This window comes from Prionailurus viverrinus, chromosome B1, assembly GCF_022837055.1.
Source record: "Prionailurus viverrinus isolate Anna chromosome B1, UM_Priviv_1.0, whole genome shotgun sequence".
Lineage (NCBI taxonomy): Eukaryota > Metazoa > Chordata > Mammalia > Carnivora > Felidae > Prionailurus > Prionailurus viverrinus.
This window is the reverse complement of record NC_062564.1, coordinates 31176827-31191092: the sequence shown is the minus strand read 5'-3', so window position 1 is coordinate 31191092 and position 14266 is coordinate 31176827. Positions and strand designations below refer to the sequence as shown.

The 14266-nt window shown below is 41.5% G+C and overlaps 1 pseudogene; it reads left to right on the top strand.

Annotated features, from left to right (window-relative positions):
* LOC125164736 (5'(3')-deoxyribonucleotidase, cytosolic type-like) overlaps positions 1–14062 on the top strand; it is a 52195-nt pseudogene extending 38133 nt beyond the window's left edge.
* The last annotated feature ends 204 nt before the right edge of the window (positions 14063–14266 follow it).

Genomic DNA, 14266 nt, shown 5'->3' with positions numbered 1-14266 from the left:
TTTATCCATTCATCAGTGGATGGACATTTAGGCTCTTTCCATAATTTGGCTATTGTCGAAAGGAAAGATCACTATTTTTTTTTAATTTTTTTAAACGTTTTATTTATTTATTTATTTATTTATTAAAAAAAAATTTTTTTTTCAACGTTTATTTATTTTTGGGACAGAGAGAGACAGAGCATGAACGGGGGAGGGGCAGAGAGAGAGGGAGACACAGAATCTGAAACAGGCTCCAGGCTCTGAGCCGTCAGCCCAGAGCCCGACGCGGGTCTCGAACTCACGGACCGCGAGATCGTGACCTGGCTGAAGTCGGACGCTCAACCGACTGTGCCACCCAGGCGCCCCACGTTTTATATATTTTTGAGACAGGGAGAGACAGAGCATGAACGGGGGAGGGGCAGAGAGAGAGGGAGACACAGAATCGGAAACAGGCTCCAGGCTCCGAGCCGTCAGCCCAGAGCCCGACGCGGGGCTCGAACTCACGGACCGCGAGATCGTGACCTGAACCGAAGCCGGCTGCTCAACCGACTGAGCCACCCAGGAGCCCCAGAAAGATCACCATTTTTAAGTGAGCAAGGGATTGGGGAGAGACAAGTCTAGCGACAGAGCAACTAGTTTTAGGAGGTCGCTGCACAGATGTGGACAGGAAACAATGCTGCATAGACTGGGGCAACGAAAGGCAAAGCCAATTCGAATGCTAGAAGGTGAATGTACCCGCTCTGGTGGCATGGTGGGAGGTGAAGGGTGACTTCTGGGTTCTGGCTGGGGCTGCAGGAGCAGGTGGTACCATTTCCTGAGAATGAACTCAGAAGGGAAAACAGATTTGGGAAGGGAAGACGATGAGTTTTGAGTACACTGGATTTCAATCATGGAGTTATCATGGAACCAAGAGCCATGCAGGCTGGAAAGGGCTGCGCCCAGCAGCAACCCCGGGGCTCAGCTGGGACAAGGAGGCTCAGATGGAATGAAAACCCAGTGGATATTTTAATTCAGCTATACTTGGCTAAAGAGAACGTCATGCCTCCACGAAGAAAGTGCCTAGTAGAATCTGCAGAGAGATTCTGGAATCCGGTGTCTTTTATAAGCAAGAGTGTTTGGTTTTATTTTAGTCCGTGCAGGGTTAGGCGGTGAGAAGTTTGGATGGGATAAGTGCAAACGAATCTGAAGCCGAGGTAAATGTTTACAGTGACTTAAAAAGGAAAAGAAAGAGTGTTTAGCACAAAGTACATTCCGAATTTCTCTGAACCCAAGACATTTTAGGAAGGATGTGAAATGTGAAGAGACAGCCAGACTGAGGCCCGCTGATTATGACGGGGTACACGAATAGAAACCAAAAGACCTAACCCAAACTGTTTTTCCTTGAATGGCAATAAAAATCCAATGAAAATCCCTATTTTTTTTTCCTTTCTACCTCAGTGGGCATCAAATTCCAAAGGGGTAAAAACTACAGCAGTTTCTTTCTTTTTTTTTTTTTTTTTAAAGCATCGTGTTGTTGTTGTAATTCTTACTTGTTTTCTAAGTGGGATAAATTTGTGGAGTAAGCTGGGTAGACTCTGGCTCCACTTAACTTCAGTTTTCAACTCAGCTTAGCAAATAAGGGAGTCAAGCACAGCACTGCTGTAATTACGGTCTCTAAATGTGTACGCTTCCAGCTTTACTATATCATTATACGGTATGTGCAAAGCTGAAATCAACACTGGGCTTTCCAAAAATAATGCTTACAAAACAACTAATTGTAATCTACCTTTGTTCCGTTGGTGGGGTTTGTCTTAGGATATGCCAAACCGATCTCTTATGTTATATAAAGATCCTTAAAAAAAAAAAAAAGAAAAGGTTTACTTTGTCACAGCTGAAAAACTACAAGAACCAAATAAAGGTGTATTTCAGCTAACTGCATTTAATTTGTTTTTATGAGAGTGGAGATTTGACTCTCTTGGTTAATGAATAATATCTACCGAGCTGATAGAAACCAGAGATCTACCAATACTAAATTTTTCTTTTCCTGTCCTTGGAACGCGTTCTTATTTGTGGATCTTACGTGGAGAAAAAAAAAATCTATTCTCAATTTGACTTTAAATCATTTGTGGGTGAAGGAAGCCACGGATGGCCAATTTCAGAAGCCTTTAGAAGGGCAGAGAAAACAGTGAGGAGCACTGGCAGCAAGGTGTAGGCAGAGGTGGGCTCCAGGGACCGCTTGTGCCCTCCAAGCAGCAGAGATGAGAAGTGGCCATATGCGAGACGGACACAGGAGGGCTGGGCCCTGAGGCCCTTTCCATATTTGAATGGTAGGCGGCCCAGCTGTTCACCAATGGTTAGACGTCCGGCCTAGGAATGAGGATTGTTCAACCGTGTCGCTCGTGTCTCATGATGGAGAGGGCTCAAACAAGCATCAGGTGTGGGTGTGTGCATGGGGCTGGGGGATGTGGCGCCGTGAGAGCGAGTTATAAGAAATCACTAAATTCAAATGCACAGGATACGCGGTAGAAACAGTATATGAGAGGCAGTAAGGGAGGTGTTCTCTAGAACGTGAGTGACCAGTTGTACCTTGACGGAAGAAGACCGGGGGAGTATACAGTGATTAAGAACTTGGGGTCTGTGGTCATACTTCCTGGGACACCATCCTGCCTCCGTTTTATGATCTTGGGTGAGTTACGCCAGCTCTGAAACCTCAGTGTCCTTACCTGTAAAATGGGAATAATCGTAGTACCTACCTCATAAGACTGTGCTGATCATTCCATGACAGTCTGGGAAAAGGATGGAGCACAGGGCTTGGTGTCTAGGAAATGCTTTGCAAACGTTGGTTACCAGAATGCCATTTTTCTCCTGCTTTTGTCATCATCAGTTTCTTCATCCTGCTGGCTTAGAATCACTTTGTGACTTTTTCTGGCTTCATGAGCTACCTGTTTTATTTTGTCCTGAAAATGTTTCCTTGACGGAACGCATTTAAAGCTATCCATTTTTATTTTATTTTGTGGTTGTATCCATAAGATATGATGCCACGATGGCCTTGTCCTCAAACGGTCTGTAACATCAGCTTTTATTGCCCTTTTGTATCTGTTGTGAAGGATAATTTGCGTCTATTTATTTATTTCGTGCATGTTTCTGTGTTCTACAGAATGCGGCTTGTACGAGTCCTGCTTTTTGGAATTTATTATGGTTGCGACTTAGTATATAATGATAAAAGTTAATACTTATTTGAAAAATTGCTATTTAGTATGGAAACCAATTTGTCCATAAATTATATTTTATTTATTTTTTTTTAATTTTTTTTTCAAAGTTTATTTATTTTTTGGGGGACAGAGAGAGACAGAGCATGAACGGGGGAGGGGCAGAGAGAGAGGGAGACACAGAATCGGAAACAGGCTCCAGGCTCCGAGCCGTCAGCCCAGAGCCTGACGCGGGGCTCGAACTCACGGACCGCGAGATCGTGACCTGGCTGAAGTCGGACGCTTAACCGACTGCGCCACCCAGGCGCCCCATAAATTATATTTTAAAAAAGAATAGAGGTTCTTTGGTTAGAAAGGCCTAACTTTGAATAAAGCTCTGATATTTCTGCAAAAAAAAAAAAAATAATTACCATTTAGAGATACTTTCAGAAGTTCTTTAGATGCAGGTTTTACTCCATTCTCACAGCAAGCCTGTGATAGAGGTATGATTTTTATCCTAATTACACGTAAGAAGACACAGATGCTTACAGAGGGAGGCTGAACCTTTTACTCAAGATTTCACGCTGTCAGTCAGTTAGAAGTCCAAGTTAGAGTCCAAATTAAGGATCATGACAATGGGCAACGGCCAAGGATACCACGTTATAAAGGGTGATGTGTAAGTTTGCTGTTGCAAAGTACCACGCACTGGGAGGCTTACATAAGAGACATTTATTGGCTCACAGTTCAGGAGACCCGAAGTCTGAGATCAAGGTATCTTCAGGGTTGATTCTTCTGAGAGATGTGAGAGGTGGGTCTGTTCTATGTGTCTCTCCTAGCTTCTGGTGACTTGTGGTCGATCTTTGGCGTTCCTTGGCTTGTAGAAGCATCACCCTAATCTCTGCCTTCCTCTTCGCATGGCCTTTTCCCTGTGTGCAGGTCTGTGTCCAGATTTGCCCTTTTTTTTTTCTTAGCTATTTATTTATTTTGAGAGAGAGTGTGTGTGTGTGTGTGCGTGCATGTGGCGGGGAGAGACAGAGAGAGAGGGAGAGAGAGTCCCAAGCAGGCCCCATGCAGTCAGCACAGACCCAACACGAGGCTCTATCTCTCCAACCATGAAATCATGACTTGAGCCGAAATCAAGATGCTCAGCCGAGGTGAGCACCTCGGTGAGCCACCCAGGTGCCCCCAAGATTTGCCCTTTTATATAAGGACACCTGTCATCCTGGATTAGGGCCCGCCCTAATGACCTGATCTTAACTAATGACACATGCAATGACTTTATTTCTAAATAAGGTCATATGTTGAGGTACTGGGGATTAGGACTTCCACGTATGAATTTGGGGGAGGGAGGATGATTTATCCCATAGCAGGTGATGAATCCCTATAAAAGTAAATTAAAAATAGATTTCCAGGTAATTCAGGTTTTTAAGCAGAGCTGCTTCAGCGACTGCTGGCCTGTAAACGGGCACTGCTCTGAGGGAGCAGACAGAGCTTCGAGAGGGCATCGAAAAGAAAAAGTGAAATTCCCCTCCGGCGTTGAACTGTCTACGGTTTTTCTTTGCGACAAACATAGACAGTGGATTGAATGCAGCCATGGGCGGTGCCACTTTCTCTGAGATTTGTTACAGGCTGGTACCTGATGTCAGCAGCGGTAGCAGCTACAATTTTGAAACTAAATGAGGTACGGTGATAATTATTAACAACAACTCATTTTTTCAATAAAAGAATTTCAGAAATTTCAGTGGTTTTCCCAAGAAACTAACCGGTTCTAATATCGTGTTTAAAAATGAAGCTATAAGGGGCGCCTGGGTGGCGCAGTCGGTTAAGCGTCCGACTTCAGCCAGGTCACGATCTCGCGGTCCGTGAGTTCGAGCCCCGCGTCAGGCTCTGGGCTGATGGCTCGGAGCCTGGAGCCTGTTTCCGATTCTGTGTCTCCCTCTCTCTCTGCCCCTCCCCTGTTCATGCTCTGTCTCTCTCTGTCCCAAAAATAAATAAAAACGTTGGAAAAAAAAATTTTTTTTAAATGAAGCTATTTACATATTTCCGTAGTTTTCCCAAGAAACTATCTGGTTCTAGTATCATGTTTAAAAATGAAGGCAATCCATACCCTAAGAAATGCACATCTACGTGCCCCAAAAGGCATGCACTGAAAAGTTCTTAACACTCCAGCTGGCAACTGGAAACAATCTGAATCCTATCAGAAAAATGGATACACAATCCAGTGACTACTGCAAACATAATGACAGAGCAAAGAACCTCAGTACAAAAGAGCATACACTGTATGATCCCACTCATCTAAGAAACAAAACAGAAACAATTAGTTGTTGGATATCAGGAAGGTGGGGGGCGGTTATCCTTAGAGATGGTTGTGACTGGAAGGGGCTGTTCTAGGGTAGTGAGAGTGCCTTGGTTTTTGATCTGGTTGCTGATTACATGGTATGTTCAGTTTGTGAAGAACCACTGATCTACAATCTTATGATACGGACACTCTTTAAATATACTTCAGTAAGAAGTGAAAAATACGCAAGAATAGTAAATCTCTACTTCTTAGTTTTCATAAGAGTAGGGGCTCAGATTTTTATTCTTGAATATTAAACCTTTAAAAACTAGTAGGTCATTTGTCTCTACCCCCACCGTGCAGAAACCAGGCAAATATTCAGAGCGAAGAATCAAGCGTTTGTCTGGGCTCTGTAGAAACTGTCTGCCTGGATAGTACAAACGGTAGAAGAGGGAAAGCATCTCTTTGTAAAAGCGTTTTATTTAATAAATGAAAAAAAAATGATGAATTGAAAGATCATTGTTTTGCAACCACTAATGAATGAACGGATCCAGGTATTGAGTATCAACAGCTGCTCAGTCCACAAAGAGAGACAAGCAGACAGACACCTCCTGGTGAGAGTACAGCATTCCACATGGTCTTGCCAAAGGAGTTGAACCTGAGTCTGATCGAGTCTGGCGATCAGCTGCCAATTTTCAAGAAGACAGAGGAACTGCACTATGAGTCCACAATAAGTAGAATTGAGAGTGTGAAATATTCTGCTGGGCAAATGTCCTCGATTCCTTAATAGATAAATGATAAGAAAAAGGAAGGGAAGGAGGAGAAATGTGTGGGCTGAAATTGACACGGAATCCGAACACTTAAAAAAGTAAGATTAAATTACAATCTCTAAGAATGGACATTTGTGTCATCTCTACAAAGGTGAGTATAATAGTTACTTGGGGTAAGAGTGTTATTGTGATTGAATCAGGCCACATGTCTTCACCTGGGTGGTAGTTCTAAAAAGGCCTCATAAAAACTCATCAGGCTGTGTATTTGTTTGGAAGAGCTTCCTGTATTTGTGGTTTGTTTTATAATAAAATAGTTTTAGGGGCGCCTGGCTGGCTCATTTGGTTAAGTGTTGGACTCTTGATTTCAGCTCAGGTGATGGTCTCACGGTTTGCGAGATCCAATCCCATTTCTGACTCTGTGCCTACAGGGTGGAGCCTGCTTGGGATTCTTGCCCTCTCCCTCTCTCTCTGCCCCTCCCCGGCTTGCATGCGCGTTCTCTCTCTTTCTTTCTCTCTCTCAAAATAAATAAGTTTAAAAGATAAAGTAAAATAGGTTTAAAAGTCAATAATGTTACACAGTGAATTATTTACAGTTCCTTTATTGTAATTTGAAAATAAGAACTTTCGACTACTTGCCTGAATTTGTCCTTGTTTGGGCAAACTATTTACATATATAAAATGTACTTTTCCTGTTTTCACATGAACTTTTTGAATTATACTCTGCTTTATGAGAAACCTTCATGAGCAACATGCTGATTTTGTAGTTTAGTAGATCATAATTGACCTAAAATATCTTCCAGGTGTTAAATGTCACTTAATTCAGCAGTATTTGGAAGCTTTCTGTGTATTAATGATTATCATCAATCATATTTAAAACTTGCAAATATGAAATTATTCTGGCCATACAGGAAGGCAGCACTAATTAACAAAACAAAACAAATAGGGCCTTGAACAGTTCCTTTTATGATAGTTTGCACTTTATGCTCTGGAGCAACTGAAGGCAGTCCACATCTCTTAGCTTGCTAGAGAATTCCCCAGAAATGTTATAATTTCTTGGAAGCGCTGATTTAAAATGTCTGGTTACACATTCTTAATTCTGAATCCATCTTTATATTTTTAAAGAATTATTTCTTGGGGCGCCTGGGTGGCTCAGTCGGTTGGGCACCCGACTTCGGCTCAGGTCATGATCTCGCAGTTCGTGAGTCTGAGCCCCGCGTCGGGTTCTGTGCCGACAGCTCAGAGCCTGGAGCCTGCTTCTGATTCTGTGTCTCCCTCTCTCTCTGACCCTCCCCCGTTCATGCTCTGTCTCTCTCTGTCTCAAAAAAATAAATAAACGTTAAAAAAATTTAAAAAAAAAAAGAATTATTTCTTTTCTATTGATAACATAATTCCCATAGTACAAAATTCTCCCCTGAGAAGTGTAGACTTCAGTGGCCGTTAGTGTATTCACAAAGTTGTGAAGCCATCAGGACTAACTCCTACACGTTTTCATCATCACAGGAAAAACCCTATACCCACTCACTATTGTTCCCTCTCCTCAGCCTCTAGGAAATGCTAATATAGCTTCTGTCTCTACGGATTTGCTTATTCCGAACATTCCAAGAATGGAATCAGACACTATCAGACCATTTGTGTCTGGCATCTTTCACTTCCCATCATGTTTTCATGGTACATCCATGCTGTTGCATGTATTGGTATTTCGCTTCTTTTCGTGGCTGAATAATTTTTCATTTTATTTACCTGTTCATCCACTGATGGACACTCAGGTTTTTTGGTAGCTTTTGGATGTTGTGAATAATGAAGCTATGAACATGTGTGTGCATGTTTTTGTGTAGACATCAGTTTTAAATTCTCTTGGATATATACCTAGGAATAGAATACTTAGTCATATAGGAACACTGCTTAAGTATTTCCATAGCAGCTGCACTGTTCTACAGTGCTACCAGCAATGCACGAGGATTCCAATTTCTCCACATCTTTGGAATTCTTGTTATTGTCCATCTTTTTGACTATAGTTTTCATAGTAGGTGTGAAATGGTGCCTCATGGGAGCTACCTCTGAAACTGCATTCTGAAATCAATAAGGAAACATCAGACTTCAACTGCACATTAGACCAGATGGACCTAACAGACATTTACAGAACATTCCGTCCAACAACAGCATAATACACATTCTTTCCAAGCTCACACGGAACATTCTTCAGTATGGATCACATGTGAGGCCACAAAACAAATCCTCATAAATTTAAGGAGACTGAAGTAACATCAAGCATCCTTCCAATCAAAATGCTATGAAACCAAAAATAAGTTACAAGAAGAAAACTGGAAAGTGTACAAATAGGTGGAGACAACAAAAATAGTGAACTAATGAACTAATGAAGCACTGATGAATTCTACCAAAAATTTAAAGAAGAATTAATACAATTACTTCTCAAAATCTTGCAAACATAGAAGAGGAAGGAATACTGCTAAACTCATTTTACAAGGCCAGCATTACCCTCATAATGAACCAGGCAAGGGCACCACAAGAAACGAAAATTACAGACCAATATCCCTGGTATACACAGATGTAAAAATTCTCAACAAAATATTAGTAAACTGAGTTCAACAGTACATTCAAATGGAATTTATTCCAGGGATGCAAGAATGGTTCAAATTCCATAAACTAAGCAATGTGATACACAACATTAAGAGAATGAAGGGTAAAAATCATCTGATAATCTCCATCGATGCAGAAAAGGAATTTCACAAAATTCAACATCCTCCATTATAAAAACTCCCAACAAATCGCACATAGGAGGAACATACAATTACATCAAAAAGGATTAAATACCTAGAAATAAATTTAACCAAGAAGATGAAAGATCTGTTCACAGAAAACTACAAGACTGATGAAACAATTTTAAGGAGACACAAACAAACGGAAAGATGTTTTATGCTCATGGATTGGAAGAATTAATATTGTTAACATGTCTATACTACCCCAAATGATCTACAGATTGAATGTAATCCCTATAAAAATTCCAATGGTATTTTTTCAGAGAAATAGAAAAAAATCCTAAAAGTTGTACAGAACCACAAAAGACTGAATAGCCAAAGCAACCTTAAGAAAGAACAAAGCTGGAGGCATCACACTTCCTGATTTCAAATTATATTGCGAAGCTATAGTAATCAAGACTATATGGTATTGGCATAAAACTGACACATAAATCAATGGAACAGCACAGACAACCTGGAAATAAACTCCAGCATTATCATCAACTAATTTATAACAAAGGAGCCAAGAATATACAATGGTAAAAGGACAGCATCTTCAATAAATGGTGTTGGAATACGACCGGAGAGCCACGGGCAAAAGAATGGAACTGAACACCTATCTTACACCATGAACAGAAAGCAACTCAAAATGGATTAAAGACTTGGCTGTAAGACCTGAAACTGTAAAACTCCTAGAAGAAAACATAGCGGGTGGAAAGCATTTTGACATGGGTCTTGGTGATGATTAGATTAAAATGGAGCTACCATATGACCCAGCAATCCCATTTTGGGGTATATATCCGAAAGAAATGAAAACAGGATCTTAAAAAGACATCTAGATCCCCATGTTCTTTGCAGCATCATTCACAATAGCCAATAGATGGAAACAGCCTAAGTGTGTGTCAGCAGATAAGTGCATAAAGAAGTTGTGGTGTGTAGATACAATAGAATATTCAGAACACGAGATAGGAGGGCATACTGACATTTGTGAGAACATGGATGGACCTTGCGGGTTTTAGGCTAAATGAGACAGGCAAAGTCAAAAAAGACAAATACCGTATGATAGCACTTGCATGTGGAATCTAAACAAGCCATACAGCCATACACACCGAGATAAACACTTGAATGGTGGTCAGCAGGGACTGTGGAGTAGGGGGAAAGGGAAGATGTTGGTCAAACCGTACAAACCTCCAATTAGAACATGAATAAGTTCTGTGTATTTAATGTATAACGTGGTGATTATAGTTGGAAATATTGTATTATATACTTGAAAGCTGTTAAGAAAGTTGGTCTCAAGTGTTCTCACCACAAAAAAAGAAATGATAATTATGTGACATGATGCGGATGTCGGATAATGCTTTGGTGGTAATGAGTTTGTCAAGTATATCAAATAAACAGGTTGTATGTTGTATACTTAACACAATGTCATATGTCAATTATATCTTAATAAAGCTGGGGGAAAAAACCAACTAAAAATATATTCTGAAAATTCTAGAACATGAAATCAACCTTCGTGATAATATGGTGTGTACCTATAAGATGGAAAGGGACAATCCTAGACAGTCAACATTCTCATGGGATGACTATTCCCGTGGCATAGCCATAAAACCCAAAATAAGCCCATCGATTCTACACAGTTTTCTGGGACAATCTGGAAAGAATACATTTTTGCATTGGTGTAATGGGTTGTTCACATTTTTTGAGCTGCTAGAGACAGTCATGCTTGAAGTTACTTTTACTTCGGGATGTTTTATCACATGTGCCAGTAAATTCTCTTCTCTCTTTTTCTCTCAACTAGCTTGAATTTGGCTTCTCTCACTTGAATGAAGAGGGCTGAGCAATATAGCTTTCTGACCAAGACAGTATTCTTCAAAAGTTTGAAACATTAAATTTCTCATACATTTTGAGAAATGGTTTCTGACACCTTATACATTGTTTGTAAACTGAATACTATTCTCTTTCAAAAGAACATGTAAACGGGTCACTAATCACAAACACTGTGGATTTCTTCTCCTAATTAGCATCCACTCGGGAATCTGCCAAACTCTTCGACAAATCACTCAAGAGGAAACACAAAAGACGAAAATGTACCCTCTTACTAAAACAAAGTTCACAGATAACCGTCAAGCTATGGGGAAATTTTCATACAAATTAGAAGGTAATTGGGGAAAAAAATGTCTAAGGCTAATAGCACACTTCTATGTTCCCTTAATAAAATAACCCATATGTAGAAATTGTACATATTCTGCACATCTGCAATAGTCTGAATCTCAGAGCTTTAGTGGAAGCTTTAGTTGAAGCTCTGAGCCCCCTGCCATTACAGGTGTAAGCTGCTTTCTTTTCTACTCCATGAGTTGTGCTACAAGGCAGGCAAAATAAATGCCTCCATACTTTATTTGTAAAATCACTGAAAGAAGCCATCTGTAGAGACACACAAGGAAGCTTCTAGGCAGATAAAGTAGATGATTTACAACAGGCAAAAATCTTTCTCAAGTTTCGCCTTACATAACATGAAATCTCAGGAGGCAATGAAACAATTGCCCAAGATTGTCTTTCACTGTACAGGATTTTAAGGAACAAAGGTAGATCCAAAAATTTTATAGCAATATTAGTTCTTTCATAAATGAAAGTCCCAAATAATTATTTTCAGTAATGTGAGAACTTAGAAAATAGAGCCAGGAAAACCAACTCTTAGAATTGTTTTCAGAAAGTTTTGAAGCTCTTAGATTTGTTTTTTTGATTTTTTTTAACGTTTATTTATTTTTGAGACAGAGAGAGACACAGCACGAACGGGGGAGGGGCAGAGAGAGAGGGAGACACAGAATCGGAAACAGGCTCCAGGCTCCGAGCCATCAGCCCAGAGCCCGACGCGGGGCTCGAACTCACGGACCGCGAGATCGTGACCTGAGCTGAAGTCGGACGCTTAACCGACTGAGCCACCCAGGCGTCCCATTGAAGCTCTTAGATTTGTATCTTTACTTCCTGCAATTTGGTAAAATTGAGATCTCTCAATGGGGAAAACTATTGCATATGAGGAGCAATAGCCAGTTCGAATAGGAAGAAGCCCAAATATTATTGTCAATCTGGTTATATTATTCAATGCAAAAATATTTTCCGTGAAAATAAAATATAATTAGATGAGAACAATGATATAGACCCATGACTTCCTGAAATCATATTCTACAGTGTAGACACACTGATTTTTCTTCTTGCCTGTCTTTGCTGTGCCAGAGTGAACTCCATGAGGGTGGGTCCTGTGGTCTGCCTCGTTTGCTGAGGTAGTCGGCACTTGGACTCGCTTGGGGCACATAGCGTAGCCTGAATAAATAATAAATACCAGTATGTAGGGATTTTTGAGAGAACATTTTCAAAGTGTATGAAATTACGTGTCACAAATGAAAGGGTCTGAAATGTGTATTTTTAACTCTGGTAATTAGAAAAAATAGTGAAGGAACGTTTTTGAAAAAATTAGTCACCAAGGGACATAAAAATAGGACATGATTTTCAAAATGCTGAAGAAGATAAAAATAAGACATCGTATTTCATCGTAAAAAAATGAAAACAGTAAGGGGCACCTGGCTGGCTCAGTCCGTTGAGCCTTGGACTTGGGCTGAGGTCATAATCTCACTGTTCAGGAGTTCTAGTCCCACATGAATCTCACTGCTGTCAGCGTGGAGCCCAATTCCCATCGTCTGCCTTCCATTCTCTGACCCTCCCCCACTCAACGAGCTCTCTCAAAACTAAAGAAATATTTTTTTAAAAAAGTAAATAAAAAATCAAAACTTGAAACAGTGAGAAAACATAAATATTTTAAAAACCATGGAACACAGTGACTGATACAAGATGAAATACGACTGTTAAGTAATAATTAAAGATGTTAAAGTAGTTCATTAAAAATATAATCAAATTGGGCCTAGACTAAATTCAAATACATGCAGACTTACCTAAAACAAACTGATGCAAAAAAATTAAAAGTAAAAAGATAGAGACAAGCAAACGCAAATAAAAAGCAAGCACAGCAGGGAACTTGGGTAGCTGGGTCAGTCAATTGCCAGACTTGGGTTCAGGTCATGATCTCACAGTTCATGAGTTCGAGCCCCGCGTCGGGCTCTGTGCTGACAGCTGGGAGCCTGGACCCTGCTTCAAATTCTGTGTCTCCCTCTCTCTCTGCCCTTCCCCTGATTGTGCTCTCTCTTTCTCTCTCTCTCTCTCTCTCTCTCAAATACAAACATATAAGCATTCAAAAAAAAAAAAAAAAAAAGCAAGCAAAGGTTGTAAAATTGATAGTAACAAGAATAGAGCTCAGGTGATAAGCATGAAAAAGGCCCTTGGCTCTGTTATACCTAGGGGATGAATCACTGGAATCCACTCCTGAAGTCGTTATTTCGCTGTAGGCTAATTTGGATGTAAATTTTCAAAAAATAATAAAAATAAATAATAAAACTTTTAAATAAATAAATAAATAAATGGTTTATTACAAAACAAAACAAGGGCCCTTGGCTCTCGCAGGTGCTGTTGGACTTGAACCACTTGTGGGCCAACGTCTAGCGGACCTCCTGCAGGGCATCCCCAGGCAGTTCCCAGGGAGGGGGTGGTGGTGGTGACCAGGCGCTGGCCGAGCGCCTGGGGTTCCTCACCCGCAACAGTACAGAGACCTGCTGCTGGACCTAGTGGACGAAGTGGCCAGTGTGTATGAGGTCCCAGGCTTTTCCCCAGACGCGGAGCCGATCCCTGCAGCCTCGGAAGCCGTGCGGAGGTGGACGACATGCAGGACACCGAGGTCCCCGTGTGCACCGGCCCTCCGCTGAAGTGTGAACACTGCGAGCGAGAATTAGCGCTGGCTGAGTGGGTGGAGAGCCACCTGGAGCGCCAGTTCATGGACTGCACTATCCTGATGAGGGACAAGACGGTGGGCTTGGGGGACCTGCTCGTGGATGACAAGGACACCATCTGAGGCCAAGAGGAGACGCCAAGCTGGGAGCACATCTTGTTTACTTGCTGCCACAACCAGCACCCGGCCCTGCCCCCTTTAGGAGACAGCTGCTCTCCTGGAGGGACACCTGGAGGGACATCTGGAGGGACACCTGGAGGGAGATCATAGACAGCAAGTGAAGGGGGTGGGGACGGCGGGACCAAGGGGACCTGGGGCTGCTGCAGGAATAAGCAAGGGACCAGGATAGTGGACAGTAGCTGAAGGAAGGCTGGCAGGGAACCCCAGCAGAGCTGAATGACAGGGCAGTGCGATGACAGTGACCACCCAGCACCCTGAAGCAGAAAGACACAGTAACGTCAGTTCTCAAGGGCCAGCCACCTGGA